At 45.5% G+C, this 16593-nt stretch overlaps 1 protein-coding gene across 2 annotated transcripts in view; it reads right to left on the bottom strand.

Annotated features, from left to right (window-relative positions):
• The window catches only part of ARHGAP32 (Rho GTPase activating protein 32), a 1522959-nt gene that overhangs the window by 1468534 nt on the left and 37832 nt on the right, over positions 1–16593 (bottom strand). The window lies entirely within an intron of this gene.

Below are 16593 nucleotides of genomic sequence, written 5' to 3'. Positions count from 1 at the left end.
GAGTCTGGGTTTCTGTGCAGCGCACCCATAGACTGTCGGGACAAGAGTACCGAGGCGGCGGTCAACAGCAGTGCTAGGTAGGATGTGCAAGGCAAGAATGACTTTTTTAATTTAATTTTATTGTGTGCTAAAGATTCCCTTTGTCATTGCTACATTAGTGGCATTGTACCTGCATTGCAAGGACAAGAATGAGTCAACCAGGATTATAAAAGGCTGCACGTTATGTGCAAACTTTTCAATAACATTAAAATAATGGTTGGCGAACAATAGCAGAGGCCTGACATTTAACCACTTCACAGGACGCATGTTGATGTTAAGTAGTATGGGTGATGCGTACACACAAAGAGCTCCTCGGATAGCTCAGTGGATTACAGCTGCCAAGGCGATCGTGTAAAATGTGGGTCACAAAGGTGAGCCTCACAAGCTGCCTTGCAATAAAATAAATACCTTTGAGTTGCATATTAATTGCAGGTATTAAGGAGCAAGAGCCCATTCATTCTGTAGCATGTGCTATATAAATTGCAAAGATTAAGTTATTTGCCCAGAATCACAGGATGTTCAGCGTCATTGCCGAGACTCGAACCCAGTTCCCCAGATCCGAGGTCGACTGCCCTTGCCGTTACGCCAACTCCTCTCCCCTGTGAAGCATTACAAATATAAATGACGGCATGTGAAGCCTGATGACAGTGTCTTGGTGTTAAATGAAATGTCTCTGTGTGTCTCTCTCTCGGTCTCTCGGTCTCTCGGTCTCTCTCTCTCTCTCTCTCTCTCTCTCTCTCTCTCTCATTCATTCATTCATTCATCACAGGGCCTATCACAACCAGTCAGACAGGGATGAAAGGCCAGAGACAATGAAAAGGTGCAATTGCCTTCAGAAGGCACGGCTGGCCACTGAACATCTGATGTGTGTGGTGATGCGAGAGTGAATGCTGCCCAGCTTAATGGTTGACGCCGCTTCCGAACCATCTTTGAGGACCCTGCCGGTCCATACCCCTCACCTCGGACCTCGGAGGATGAACAGTGCCTAACAGGGTGAATGGTTAACCCATCTTTAAGCACCTCTCCCCCATCAGGCCTAGCCACCCTCTGAGGGCCCCGGAGGATGTACAGTACTTGACAGGACGAATGGTTAACTCATCTGTCTCATCTTCTCCCCTCAACCCCACCTGCCGCCAGGCTCCCCTCACAGAGGACCCTAGAAGATGCACTGTTCCGGAGAGGGTATCTCAAGGCAATCTAATTTATCAGTCAAAATTGTTTGTTGTCTGCCCGTACACCCCATTACTTTCTAATGTCACTAGCCACCACTGGTCATCACATGCCCATATTGGGACTCTGAGGCTGCATGTTTTTTTAACTTCTGGCTTGACAGCTCGGCTGTCTGCTAACCTGTTGTTACCAATTCTTTAAAATATCACAAATAGTTCTTTACCTCCGCCCAGAGGAATATTATTTCATGACCCCATGCCATTGGCTGTTTAGTGTATCATTTCACCTCGTATAGAGTGCTTGCTTTGGAATGCAGAAGGGACAGTTTTACATCTCCAAAACAACTGCTTAATTAGTAAAAGAATGTGCCAGCACAAACCTTTTGCTCAGAAGCTTGTGGCCAGCGCTGTTGACTGCCAGTGTGTCAAATAACCAGGGCTGCGTAGGTTTGATCCCATCTCAAGCCTCTTAAATCCATCACCAATCTGTTCCTGCCACTTTATCAGACTCATGCAGGTTTTCCCTTTGTCAAGGTTTTTCAATCTTTTGTTTTCTGCTCCTTTGTCGCTTGCGTTTTCTCCTCTCTTTCTCTGGGTCAAAGTCAAATAAGTGCTGGTACCCAAAAATTATCACGAATGGGCTCAAAGTAAATGCTGTCGAAAGTAAAGTGAAACATCATACATTAAATTCTTTACCCTACAGATGTTTTCCTTACAGAAAGCAATTTTTTTTAGGTCTCGCCTACAGATTTGGCAACAAAATTCTTGTGGACTATACCAAAAATCTTTAACTGGGCTCTGTGTCAACCCATTGCTTTCCACTGATTGGCTTCTTTAACACCACTCATCTGCTTACTTTTAATTTGATGGCTTCCCTTCATCATATTGTGTTTGTCCTATCCCTGGAGCTCAGCTTCTTTGCCATCCCTTTGATAGGATCACTTGTATTCTTCCAATGATAATATGGACGGGATGACCTCATCTTTTTTATTCATTAAGTCATAAGAATCATACTTTCTAGCCCTCATGTGCTACGTCCACCATGCGACAAAACAGCAGACTTTATGCTTTGTCGTCGTTTTATCTCCTGCATTCCACCTACTGCACAATTGCACATGCCTTGGCACATAAAGGCTTTTATGGTTTCGAAGGTTGGGCTGGCTGGCTGCTACACTCACTTTGGTTGACTTTTAACCGCATGCGTGCGGGCGGAATTCCGCTCGCACGCTGAGATTTTCAAAACCGCACTTTACATGACGAGCTGGGCTCGTCATGAGCGTGCGAGGAGGCTACCTCATGACGAGCCCAGCTCGTCATGAGCGTGGAAGGGGTTAAAGGTTGTTAGCATGACTGCAAAGCAGAGGTCTTCTACTGGAGGCCCACAAATCAGCTCCATGGGCTACTTCAGAAGACCAAATGGATGAGCGTTTGGTTCAGTTCGGAGTCATGTTGAAAGTAAATTAGACCTTGCCAAGCGTTTTCAGTCAAATTCTGACCCTTCCTTGCTCTTTTTAAATTCTGTTTAGTTTCATGTATGAAAAGTATTTGAAATACATACTATGCCATTTATACATATTGCAAATATTGAAATTAATGTATAGTTGTTGAATACCTTAAGCCTTGTTTGCTTTTTCGCTAGTATATTGAATAGTTTCTTTACTTTCTTTTAAACAAACAAGCACTGGCAAAGCCAACATTATGGCACTCACATTCTGAGGTGCCACATGTTGGCCTTGCCAGTGCTTGATATTTTGTATTCACAGTCCCAAAAACAATAACTAAATGAACCTTCCATAGTTATTTTTTCTTTTTTACAAAACCAGTCTCACATTAACTCCTGAGAGCCAATTTCCTACATCCAGTTCATTAGGCAGTCATCTACATTTTACCAGGTGTCTCCATCCAGTCATCTCCCAGACACATTCACAGTAGCTCACAGTTCATTTCTGAAAAAGCACAAGGTCATATTTTCCTTGTAAAGTTAAGGGAAGGCTGTGTTTGTTTTCCATTATTATCATCAGGCTGCAGATAGCAGGGCCTGAAAATGAGCAATGTTTAGTCAGATTTATGACCCAGGCTGGGTCACCAAGTTGAACAACTGAAGCACTGAGGTATATTTAACAATTAAATAAGTCATTTTCAACTCAGTAATGGAGCTGTGAACACAATGATGTTTCTTAATGCTTTTAAATGGGAGAATATTAAAATGAAAAGCTACCTTAATGATTAATAAGTTAACTTTGTATTTACATTATCTCCCATTTGAAATTGTCCCATGTACAAACAGCAGGCCCCTTACTCCCAGTGGTCAACAGACACTGTGCCATAAGCATAACTGAAAAAGACAGACATTTTATCAATGAGAAATTTAGAACTGAAGAAAAATGTTCGATATTATAAACATTTTGCACCACATTTTCTGCACTTTAAATTTTTCCCATTTTAGAAAAAATTATTGTATGTTTGTTATACATGAAACAGTGCCACGTGTGGCGAAAGGTATGCCCTATACTGAAAGTACATACAACACAGGCTCTCAATTACCCATACAACTATATCCCATTCATACACTCACATGTTCATGCATCCCCAAAGATGGCGCTCCCAGCGAGACACATGGCAGCTTAGTCACAGTGCGCTTAGAAAAGTATTTTGTTCAGCCATAGTATCCGGCTCAATGGACATTAGAGTGACTGGTAACAATGCACAAGTTGTTTAGCCTTCAGTAGCTCACAACGATTTTCATTGATCAGAAGTAGTTCTCACTGCACAAAAAGTTGGAGACCCCTCTATAGCGTGACCATGCTCTTAAGTTAAAGAGTGGCCTGGGCACCTATCAGTACCTTGCCACACAAGCTTCCCAGAATCAAAGGGAAAGTGAGACCAGTGGAAAAAAGTTTTTTTTTTTTTTTATTTCTGTAATTTTTTATTGTATATAAAAAAATATATATTTACATGGAGCACGGAATATACATGAGTGGAGGAAAAAGGGAGGAGAAAAAAGGCAAAAGAAAGAAAAAGAGAAAGACGCCGGGGGAAAAAGGTGATTCTTTCCTTCTTTCATTTTTACTTCCTCGCAGGAGAGTAATGCAAGCCCTACAGTGCTAATAGACATTAAATGGCCCTTATGTGCTTCACATCACAAACATGATGCAACAGGAAACCATCAGAACATTTGCATGTGAAGGATAATGAAGTCAGAGAGAAGTCTGCTTGCAAGCCGCAGGGAAACAAATGTACACCAAACTAGCACTGCACTGATGTTTGAGCAAGTTTATGATCAAATTGTCACAATGGAGAAATACTAACTTTATGCACTGCACGGAATAAAGAGCACACAAATAAATTGGGCACATGTTGTCACAATTCACCAAATTAATGTTACTTCCTCCTTGTGCCACATTCCTCTGACGTAAGAAGAACTATCCTAAAACAAAGTTTTGGCTGCTGCAATCTGTCGATCTCCACTGTGCTGGCTACAATGCAGCAAAGTCTACTGACTACACTCATGAGCAATACACTGTGTACAGGAATAGGATTTTAGGCCATGTGCAGCAAACCTCTGACTTTCATGCACTGTTCTATTCACTTAAGTGTATTAATGTTTTTTTACGCTCCTCGCCTGCCTGGTAGTAGAGCCAATGTTGTTGTGAGCAGCCTTCTGTTGCTTAGCCTTTATTCCCAGTCACTTTAATTTATCACCTGGGTAACAGTCTAAAACGTACACACGTAGTGAATCTAAGCACCCCAGTAAGCCCGAGCTATCAAATTCCCTTCATTATTTAGGTTAAAAGCTCACATTCGTCACAAGAAGCAAATACGATTCATGTGCTCAGTTATAAATCCAGTTAACTAAACTGGCATGTGAAAATGAAAGAACGCACAAGCACACAGAACACTCCTTGCAGGTACTGGACACAAACCTACCAACTTGAACAATAATCTCACCGTGTGAGGAAGGGGCAGGGCATCGTGCCGAGATGTACCTGCAAGACACTTTTGCCCTCATCCTGCTCCCAAGACCTCTCTCGAAATGCATTGGAGCACAATTGGAACAGTCATGAGTTCGATATGAGTGGAGATAATTCTAAAGATTAATGATAAATCTACAATGAAGTATACAAAATAAACCTACATATTGATGAAATAAATTAAGAGTCTTGATTTTCAAGAACACAAAGGTGTGCCCAAGATCAGGGATGCTATCACCAAACGGTTGGTAACACTTTCTAGTTATATTTAAATCGACGTGTTAAGGACGGACACGTCACCTGAAGGAGCACCCAACCTAATAAACTGTTTGAGTAACTTGAACTAGTCTGAATAACACAACAAGGGTGTGCACCATCTCATTAATAATCTTCAGCCAATATTGTGTCCCTGTTGGTAAGTCTGTGGATACCCTACAAAGATTCATCTTGGTATCAGGGATAACCCTGATGGAGAGAAGAAGCATACTTTCTCACACCTCCTAGCTGTCAACTACAGATGGAGACATTGCCATCAGTGGAAGCGCCAGAACAGTAACAACAAACCTCCCCCTAGAAATTAGTTAATATACACGAGATACATCCAAACATAGGAAAAACATCATTGTCCCAAAGAAAGCGCTCTTTACTTCATTCATTTAATCAAAAAACTATTGGGGGGGGGGGGAGTTATATATACAAATTAAGTTATAATAAATCTTAATCATTCCTATACATAAAATCACTAGAACAGCCCCACCATGACAAAGTACAAAATCATCACACACGTAGCAACACCACAGCTCACAAACACACCAAACAACCCAGACATACCTCAATAAAGCAAAAGACAACAATACATCAACAGACCATCGTTACAAAAATCGCACAATAAAGATTTCAAAACATCACAATAGAGCAACAGACAAACAGTGCCAACGCGTGTTTTGGAGTGGACATTTAGACCAACAAATCCTTCGTCAGGGCGCAGAAGGTACAATTCATGAGGTGGTCAAGTCCCATCCAAGGTTTCTCAAATATATATGTTAACCAAGTGGTGTCGGGGGCTCTTTTGTCACAATATGACTATGCAAGTAGATATAATCTGTGGATAACAATGAAAAAAGCATATATAAATGTATATACAAAATTACCAAAGCAATAGGGAGCTATAGTGAACATGAATTACACCCAAATAGTGAGAGAGATGTCACAACAGTCTTCTAAGGGAATTGCCAAAGTGAAAGGAGATAACACCGTCTTTACCAGATTGAAGTAGATACGAAGATTAGAGGCAGACAACCATAACCAAGAAAGATATATGGACACTCATCCCCAGGTGACAATTGCTAATACTAATAAGAGAACGGTGAAACACAAAATATACAGTGTGGTAACAAACAAAAAGACATAATAGTCCTACATGGAGGGAAGCAGCATACTTTCTCTCACCTCCTAACTGTCAACTACAGGTGGAGACATTGCCAGCAGTGGAAGCGCCACCTTCTCACTAAGTACTCATCATGTTAGGGGGGCATGGCCAAGCAGGCTACGATGGTGGACGTGCCCTGCTGAGGCTCCACAATCGGGCGAGCATATTGCCTACTCCACAGCGTCGATTTTGGAAACCAAACCGACATCCAGGCGTCGAAACACATGGGGCATCCCACGGTGATAAGCCCCTTCGCAAACGGAGCAGGGCTGCAGAGCACACCGCGAACTTACGGGACCCGGCACTTGGCAGCAAGTTGGTGCCCACCCGCGCCTCCATCCGAAATCAAGAGATCTGGGCCTGAAATGTGAGGTGTGTCAGACAATCTGGACCGAGTGTTGGCGGCTATTGAACTTTCCAGGGTGTCTATGGAGGAGCGGCTCGGCACCCTGACGACCGACATAAGCCTCATCAGGGACCACCACCGAAAGCTAGCCGACAAGGTAAACGAGGGGGGGGGAGATCATGGCTGACCTGCAACACACAGTTAAGGAGCAAGAAACGACAATCCGCGATGTCCTGACCCGTCTATGCATTATGGAGGAGTGAATGGAAGAAGTGGAGGGACACTCAAGCCGCTGTAAAATCCGGGTGATGGGCTGCCGGAAGGAATTAAGGGGTCAAACCCGGTGAGGCATATGGAGGCATGGGTGAAGTCATTTACTCCAGCCGCCGACCGCTCAGCCTTTTTTTCCATTGAGCGTGCTCACAGAGTCCCGGCACGCAGACCTCAGCCTGGAGCCCCCCTCGGCCGATGTTGGCGAAATTCCTCCACTTTAGAGACCGGGATGCAGTACTTAGAGCCGCCAGACGATTGGGTCCCCTCCGGGTTGAGGATAAACAGGTAATGATCTTTCCTGATTATGCACGGGCTGTGCAGCAACAGAGATCGCTATTCCTGGAGGTGAAATGACGGCTAAGGGCGAGTAATATTCAGTATTCCTTGCTATTCCCTGCCAGACTCAAAGTTATCCACAACGGCTCTGCTATATTTTTTTACACATGCAGAAGAGGCGCATGACTGGGCGGACCAGCACTGCCCGAGCTATCCGGGACAGAGACCGCACAAGGGCAGAGGCATAGTGCGCCACGACCCAGGAAGCGCAACTCAAACAGAGAGCGGAATGAAGAGAACACCGCGGCGAGGAGTCCCACTCTGGACTCCCCCGGATCTGGAGCAAATTATGCAGGAGCCCCGGGACGCTCTACGGACCGTGACAGCACTGCAGGTCTCTCCACCCTCAGACGACATGGATAGAGCCCCGCACCTGTTCTCATCGGCGAGAGAGGAGGACAGTGACGAGACATCGTCTAAGGGAGACTCAATCAAGCTACCCCAGGTCACCCCCTCAGACAGCAGATCTCATAAGTTGATGAACACGCAAGGTGGCTCAAGGGAGGCTGCCACCGATACGCTGTCCACAGTACCCCGCAGCAGATAGGCGAAAGGCAGCCCTACTAACAGCCTCTCCGCCCCTTACAAAGCTGCAGTTCTCCCATGTTACACACGCAACATCGTTCCGATGGTTCCCAGGACCAGACGACACTGATCTTTCACAATCCCGTCCAAGGATCAACCTCGCACGCACTCACCACCACCCCATGGTTACTTTTTTATGCTCTATTCCTTCAGGAGAGCCAGTTTGGACGTATCGCCCCCAGTGATAGGTCCCCAGTATTTGGACTGTTTCCCGACCCCAGTTCTTAGCTCACCCGCCCCATGTACCATGACCCCTTGTTACCTCCCATATAAAGGGTGGGGCGTTCACCCACAGCTCCACAAAGCTCCGCAAGCAACACCCATTGGCAAGGGATGGAAGGATACACAACCCCGGAGACCCAACACTACCGCAGCACAACTTATCATCCACCATGACACACACGGATTTCACTTTTTTAACTCTAAATGTACGGGGGATGCACACAACCAGGAAAAGCTACGTGATATATGCATATGTTAAACGCCAACAAGCGCAGATAATTTGCCAACAAGCGCAGATCATTTACCTACAAGTGACCCACCTCACTCATGAGGAATTAAGCAAACTCCAGAAGAAATGGCGTGGCACATTCTGTGCGACAACCTACTCCGCCTTCGCGTGAGGAACGCTGGTCTGGATTAGGCCCGGAGTTCCCTTTTGCGAAACCGGAAGAAAAATGGACCCCGAGGGCCGCTAGGCATTCCTGGAGGGGTTGCTAGATGGACAGTCCATCCTCATAGGTAGCATCTACACCCCCAACATAGACCAGGCACCTTTCTGGGTGACCCTAACGAGCACCTTGGCGCGGTTCACATTGTCCCCGTGGATACTAGGAGGGGATTGTAACTGCTCCCTAGATCTTACACTAGATAGATCATACCCCCCACCAAACACTCCCCAGCCCACACACACACGGCCGGACCCCGCGCTTGGGCTGCCCACTGGTCATTAACGGACGCATGGTGACATACACACACGACCACCAAAATCTATTCATTTCATTCTATCCCCCACAACTTACGAGTTCGCTTAGACCGCTTCATGTGCACACAGTCTATCCTCCCGCGCATTTGACACTCTGACTACTTGGGCAGGGTCATATCGGATCACGATGTGCATGTTGTGACTCTCGCATGTCGCCCACCCACACCACCGATCCCTAAATGGCGCCTCCCAAAGGACTGCCTTATAGACCTGGTGTTCCAACACGAGCAGTCACAAATCATACAACACTATTTTGCTGAAAACACAGGCACTACACCAGCTAGATCACTAGAATGGGAAGCTTTCAAAATAGTCTTACAGGAAGCATGGATCCGGCAAATTACAGGAGTGAGGCAAACACGGTACAAACCACAGAACAGCAAGTGGCGCAGTTATCCAAGACAGCAGATCAACGGGAGCTCCCTCCCGCGCAACTGGCGGAGGCCAAAACCAAATACGAGGAGGCGTGTGCCGACCTACGACGATATCATTTTCGCACATACACCTCTAGAGTCCCCAGTGAAGGGAATCATGCCGGCACCCTGTTGGCTTGGCTTGGCTCATTAGACAAGACACGCAAGCGCAACCGATCACCGGCATTCGAAATGCCGTTGGGGAGGTGGTGAACAAGCAAGCTGGCTTCCACAATTACTACACCACACTATACAAGGGGCCGATTCAGGACAGGGGGAACATATTCGAAGTATGCTGACCACAGACACCATAGCCCAAATAACAGACGAGGGGCGGGCGACATTAGACGCTCTACTCACAACGGCTGAGATCAAATCCGCCATTCACTGCCTGGCCAAAAACAAGGCCCAGGGACATGACTGTTTCCCCGTAGAATTATACTCCACATTCTCTCAGTAGTTGGTCCCGCAGCTTGGCGCGGTCTTTCACGAAGCATTGGAGATAGATTGAGTGAGTAACCCTATGCAGGAATGCGTGCTGGTCACGTTCCCCAAACCCGATCGGGATGCCCTGCTTTGGGCCTCCTATCGCCCCATCACCCTCCTGACCACGGACTGCAAAATATTAGGGAGGATCCTAGCAGACAGACTCCCTGGGAGAAACACCTCCCAAAATATACGTAGGCTGTTCCAGATCCAGGACGGGGTACGGGCAGGTTCACGCATGCGGTGTGCCTGGTACTGGATCTCGAGAAAGCGTTCGATACCCTGGCATGGCAGTATTTATTTGAGGTGCTCCGGAGGGTGGGCTTAGGGCCCCAATTCATAGCGTACACCCGGCTCTTGTACACTGACCTCACCCCGCGGGTTAGAATAGGTCGCCACATTTCATCCCCCATTTCGATCATGTGCGGCACACGCCAGCGTTGCCCCCTGCCTCCGTCATATTTGCCATCGCCATGGAACCACTGGCGGCAAGACTACGAGAGATGGGCAAGCATTGGGGCATTCCATAGGGAGGCCGCACTCATAGCGTCTCCCTATATGCGGATGATCTCATCTATGTAAGAGATATCACAGTGGACCTTACCACTCTGTGGACCACGCTCGCAAACTTCAAGAGGGCCGCCGGGCTAAGGGTGAACTGGGATAAATCCTCTATCTATCCCCTGGACCCAAATACACCACATAGAGAAATTCAGCTGGGAGAAGCCACACTAGCATGGACAGGGGACGCCCGCGATACTTGGGTGTCAGACTCTACCACACGCCTCGGGACCTCCTGGAGGGCAACCACTACTGAACCCTCCGAGGGCTTAAAAGCCAAATGAGCTTCTGGCGGACCCTAACCTTGGCTCCCATAGGGAGGGTAGCATTATCCAAAATGATCATGGTGTCCCGGCTCCTCTACTACTTTGCTAATATCCCGGGTCATCCCACTGCGGTCTTTTTTCCAAGAGCTAAATTCATTACTAATCTCCCTGATTTGGGGGAAAGGCAGATGCAGAGTGGCCCTGTCAGCCCTGCAGTTGCCTCGTGATAAGGGTGGAATGGGTGTCCCGTCCTTTGAAGCCTATTTTTTGGCAGCGCAACTACAATGGCTGTCACGCTGGGGAGACGAACTACCAGGACGGACAGATAACAGTCCCGGAACTAAATACTCCTCCCAGGGACCAAACCCAACCCTGCTCATCCACTATTGGTCAAAGTGGCCAGATCCTGCACCATGAGGATTCACCGTCTGTCCAAAGGGACACCTATATATTCCCCATTACTGCCGCTAGGAGGCCTCCCCAAGGGGCACGGGTACTACACCGCGGTAGAGCTCAGGAATTGGACCGAACACATGCTCGCTAAAGCCCTATTCACTGACTGCCAACTGATATCGTTTGCAGGCTTGGCCGAAGAAAGCGGGCTCCCTGTCGGTCAATTCCTGCTGCACCGACAGCTGGTGGCGGACTGCAGACGGGCCTGGGACCTTAGGGACGGAGAACCCAAGACACACCCGGTGTTGCACACACTACTACACATGGGGACTGGCAGACATCACATTACTTGGACTTATAAATCCACACGCACCACTGACACGATTACTGCTCCATTTGGAGGAGGACTTTGGCGAGCCCTCCATGATAGAGAGTGGCTAATAGCCCTAGAACACCACAAAAAAGTATCCCGCAATCAAAGATTCAAAAATGTCCAGTTTAATGTGCTGCACCGTGCTTTTCTCACGCCGGCATGGCTGAAGCGCTTTTACCCAACGTCTCGCTTTGACTGTCCCCGATGCCACACTCCGGACGCCCCATTCATCCACATGTTTTGGACATGCCGCATGATACAAACCCTTTGGGCAATGGTACACACTACACTACAAACAGTCACAGGTCTGTCAGATTTCCACACGTGGGAAGCATGTGCCCTGGGCATCTATAAGCGCAAGAAGAGAAAGAAGGTAGAAACCAAATTTGCCATGCTGGCAGTACTTCTAGTAAAACGCAGTATAGCAATGCACTGGTGCTCACTGGGTGGTCCCCAAATGGCAGCATGGTGGGGGCAGTAAAGAAATGGGGTATGGCCGAAGATCTCATCCGGCAGGAGGAGGCTCGCGACATGCGACGGCAACCTATTTCATTAGAATGGGCGATGCTCCTTCATGACTTCAAGCAAGCATACGCCACTAGCGAAGAACCCCTGCAAGACACCCAGACGGAACCAGGGCCCACCGCGCATTGACTCTTCCTAAATTTCTCCTCCTTCACACTAGCTCACCCCCGAGGCCACCCTTTGAGGATCGCACTGTTAGTAATGGTGGAAATCATTGCCCGCAGGTAGCATTAAACATGGAGCTGCGTCTCACCTACCCCCCACCCCATACGCCCCCCCATCCATCACTTTCCAAGTTACAAATCCCCAGTTCAGTTCAGAACCTGGATTACCATTTAGCACCTTACCAACGGCATCTTCAACTGTATTTCTGGGCATCCCCATTAGAGGTGGAGAGGCGCTCCCCCCATTACTAGACACTCTGCTATTTAACACAGAAAGGTTGACATCATGTAATGCCCCAACAGATGAGTCTGAATATTGTATTGCATGTATAATTCTAAAATCCAATAAATAGGTTTTGGGAAAAAAAAATACTCATCATGTTAGAGGAAGGTGATAGTACAGACAGACCCATTAATTCCTGGCAGCGCAGAAGAATGATGGTGGGATGGCAGTGTGGCCAGCAAGCTATGGGCTGATGTTAGCTCAGTTTGCTTCCTTGAGTGCAGGGGCTTCCTGTTAATACTTCCTGTACTGCCGAGCCCCTCAGGGAGGAGGGCGATGGCTCCTTTCATCCCATATTAAGTGAGATCATTTTAATCCTTAGTATTGTCTTTACTGGCATGCACAACAAACTGATCACAAAAGAGGAATCTTAGGTGACGTGAATGTGTGTAGTATCAGTAAGGCAATCCCCCTCAAGCTTCCTTTTCTTGTGGGGTGGGTGCTAATACAAGGTTGGAAAATACTATAAAATTACCTAGCTTCAGTAACGTAAAGTTTCAATTCTATTAAGGGCTCGAAGGTGAGGATTGTGCTATCTTTTCTTCGCTTTATTCAAATGGCAGCCATGTAAAACATAAAAACTACAAATCCCATGAACAATAGGGGTAAAGTTCATGAGATCAACAGAGGTCAACCAATTAGGACATCCCAGGTGCATCACAGTCCCTCAACAGTGTCTTTTCCTCCTCTTTCGATGAACAGTCAGGATCAACTATTATTCCTGCTTGCCCGAATAGTTACCGGCAATAGGAGACAATATTGAGCACTCCGTCCGATAAGAATCAAACGTTACTTCCAATTGTACAGACTATGTAAGCATACAGGGCCCCGACATACCGGCCATCATGTACCATTTTCCCCGCAAACTGTACTGTCTTGGACTGCTGCCCTGGTAATGACTCTGAAAGACCCCCCCCCCTCACTCCGACACACTGTGGTGTCTCTGCCTGCCGCTTGAAAATCCTCCTTTAGAATCCTGTTTTCTTTCTGGGGTGGGCATCGACCACCAATTACTGCCAAGGTTCTCTTTTTCTTTTTATTGGTTTCTTTTACTACACGTTAAATTAGTTAATGCTGCACATATTTCTTCTTTGTGGGGACTGTTCTGTATGCCAAGATATCATGCGCCAAGCAATGAAGCTGCTGAGTGGAGCATTTGGGCACACATGCTGACTGCTGTGATCCAATGTACGGCTACTTCGGAGTAAATGTTAACTCGTGGTCTCTTCATTAACCCTCTCTGATAAACTGCGAACTAAAGACTTAACATGTAATGTGATGCGATGGAGTGAGATAAGAAACAAAATTTTGTATACCCCTCGTGAAGTCACTTTCTAATAACGTAACTTGAACTAATTGTGTGGTTTGGATAAAACTAATCAACATAGAATAAGATGCACACACAAATACACGTGGGATACTAAAATTGCTCGTGTTGCAGACATAATGGACAAACTGAGTGACATGTGATGTCTGAAACTAATGCCAGAGCTATAATATAACCAAAAGCGGCATAAATGTGCTTACTGTTGGTCTATTTGTGGCAGAAACAGAAGACAGGTGAGAAAATCATGCATATATGTGGCTTTATTTGCTAGGTAATCTCTAACAGGGATACCTTAGTAAGGGGGAGGTAAACAGAAGGGCTATAATTCACCAATTAGTGTTAAATTGTATTTGTTTCTATAATAGTTCTCGTTATGGCCTGTGAGGCCTAGTAAAAGATGGAAGATTTTAAGACTCCGAGATTAATGTGAACCACGCATGCGCTCGCTGAGTGGAGCTGCAGACCCATACAAGCTGAATGGGATGGGTCAAGGACGAGATGCCCTGAATGAATGCCAACAGAATGGACTTCATCATTGTGAACCCTGGGAAAGAATCCCAAACTAACAATTTAAAGGACATGTAGGAACCAGTTGACCCAAAGACAATAGTCAAATTCATTTAGCTGACTCTATGGAAGTAAAGTAATAAGATGAATAGGTTATGCTCATCCATCCCATGAAACAGCCAATAAAAATCCTCGGACACCCCAAATGTTTCAAAATTTAGATAGTTTAATAAGGAGAAAGGGGTATAAAAGAATAGGTCCGGAGTTTAGAAAAAAGCTCTCTTTTCGATTTCTATCTGTGTATCCTGACATGCAGCCGGAATGCTGAATTTCCTTGGAGCATAAGGACTTTTTTTACTTTAACCTTTGTTTGAGTGAGTACAGAGTCTTTAGATGAGGGAAAATAGAGAGGATTAAGAAATGGACTTTGGGAACTATTTGTCTTTTCTAATATTTGTGTCTTATGAACATCAAATTATGTATTAATTTTCCTTAAAATTAGAATTAAATGAAATTAAATGTATGAGTTAAAATTTCCTTTCTTCCTTTATGACTGATAACAATAAAATTAATTTAAAGTGAATAAATATTGATTATGATAGGATAATTTACTTTAAATAAAAATTAGATAAATGAAGAATTAAGCTGGTCTTGTTCATCCATAGCCTAATTTTTACTAGCAGATCTATCGCCAAATAATGGTGGTGTGTTTACATAAATTTCTTGTTGATAATAAACCATGGTAAATGAATTAAACTGCAGATGTATATATTATAAACAGTTAGTAAAATGTAGACACTCCACTAATGCAGCAACTCTCCTTTGAGTCATACCGATCCATGAAATAGAAGAAAGTGTGTATGAGTGATTTACAGTGCAATGGGCCCCACTGGTGAATAAGTGTTTGATTGGCTATTTCAGGGAATGGTAATGTTTGTTTTGGAAATTATTTCCGGAGATGCACTGCAACAGATGTCTGTGCAGTATTGAAATAAAAACAAGTTTAAAAAATGAATACATACAGAAAAAGGCATTTAACCACGTTTTCATTGAGCACTGCAACACTATATACAGTGAAATGACTCACATGCCTTCATTAACAAAGTTTCATGGAAATCCGGGAGGAAAGTAACATCAATACATGCCGCAGGGTAGGGTAATCCTCGCCTCAGAGTCCTTAATAGATTCTCTAAAACTTTCCGTTACATGAGCTAGGACATTTTATATTCTATATGAGCCTGGAGGCAAGGATTATGCTAGTTTAGAGTGTATCCACAACTAGGGATGCCATGTTATGGAATGACTTGAAATAAAAACTGTCAGAGTCTGAGGACCAACCTGCCGCATTCATGATATCCTCTAAGAGCGCCCCAAAGGAGAACGCTTTGGAGACAATGGCTCCTCTAGGTGAATGAGCCCAAGCTTTTGAATGCTTTTGAGGCCATGGCTCCTCTTATGGAATGAGCCTAAACTTTTGGTGTTGATGTCTACTTCCTGCATGTTGAGGTACTAGAATCGATTCTTGATCATGTAATATTGATAATCGATATGTTAGAATTAGCATGGTGTCCCTAGACTCACACCGTAGACATGCAACATTAGTATTTGCGGTATTTACTTTTACTTAGCTTCACACCACGTTACGCTATATGAATACCATATTATGGCCTTCTTTAATATCGTGCATGTACAGGCCCTATTCTCATTTGCCTCTAAAAACCCTGCTCCTGGGGAAGAAACCAACTGTTGCAGAAACTGCTGTTTCAGCTCGTTAGACTCGGCAAGGTCGTAGTTAGCTGAGGAAGGGCCGATAAGCACATTCCGGGAGGGGTGCAGGGTGGACTGTCTCTGAGAAGACAGAAGGGAGTCACCCGTCTGACCTTGCTGCCTGAGCGAAGCAAGGAGCTCTTTGTGTGCCTTATATGGGTTTTCCTATTACTGTACTAGCTTGTACCAATTTGTATTTTTCCATGTTAGGCTATGATGATGCCAATGCAACTGTATATATGTGATGTGCTGACAATGTGCCAGCAGTCTTCTTGGCATACCTCGTGGGTTAGGTCGCAAGGAGCTCCTCTGGCAGAGTTTGTGTTTATCTAATAAACGCTTGAACCTTCTACACTGCCGACCGACTGCTTATTGGTATTGGTAAGGGGATTTGG

This window comes from Lissotriton helveticus, chromosome 3_1, assembly GCF_964261635.1.
Source record: "Lissotriton helveticus chromosome 3_1, aLisHel1.1, whole genome shotgun sequence".
NCBI lineage: Eukaryota > Metazoa > Chordata > Amphibia > Caudata > Salamandridae > Lissotriton > Lissotriton helveticus.
Note: the sequence above shows the minus strand (reverse complement) of the source record. Positions and strands in the feature narration are given on the sequence as shown.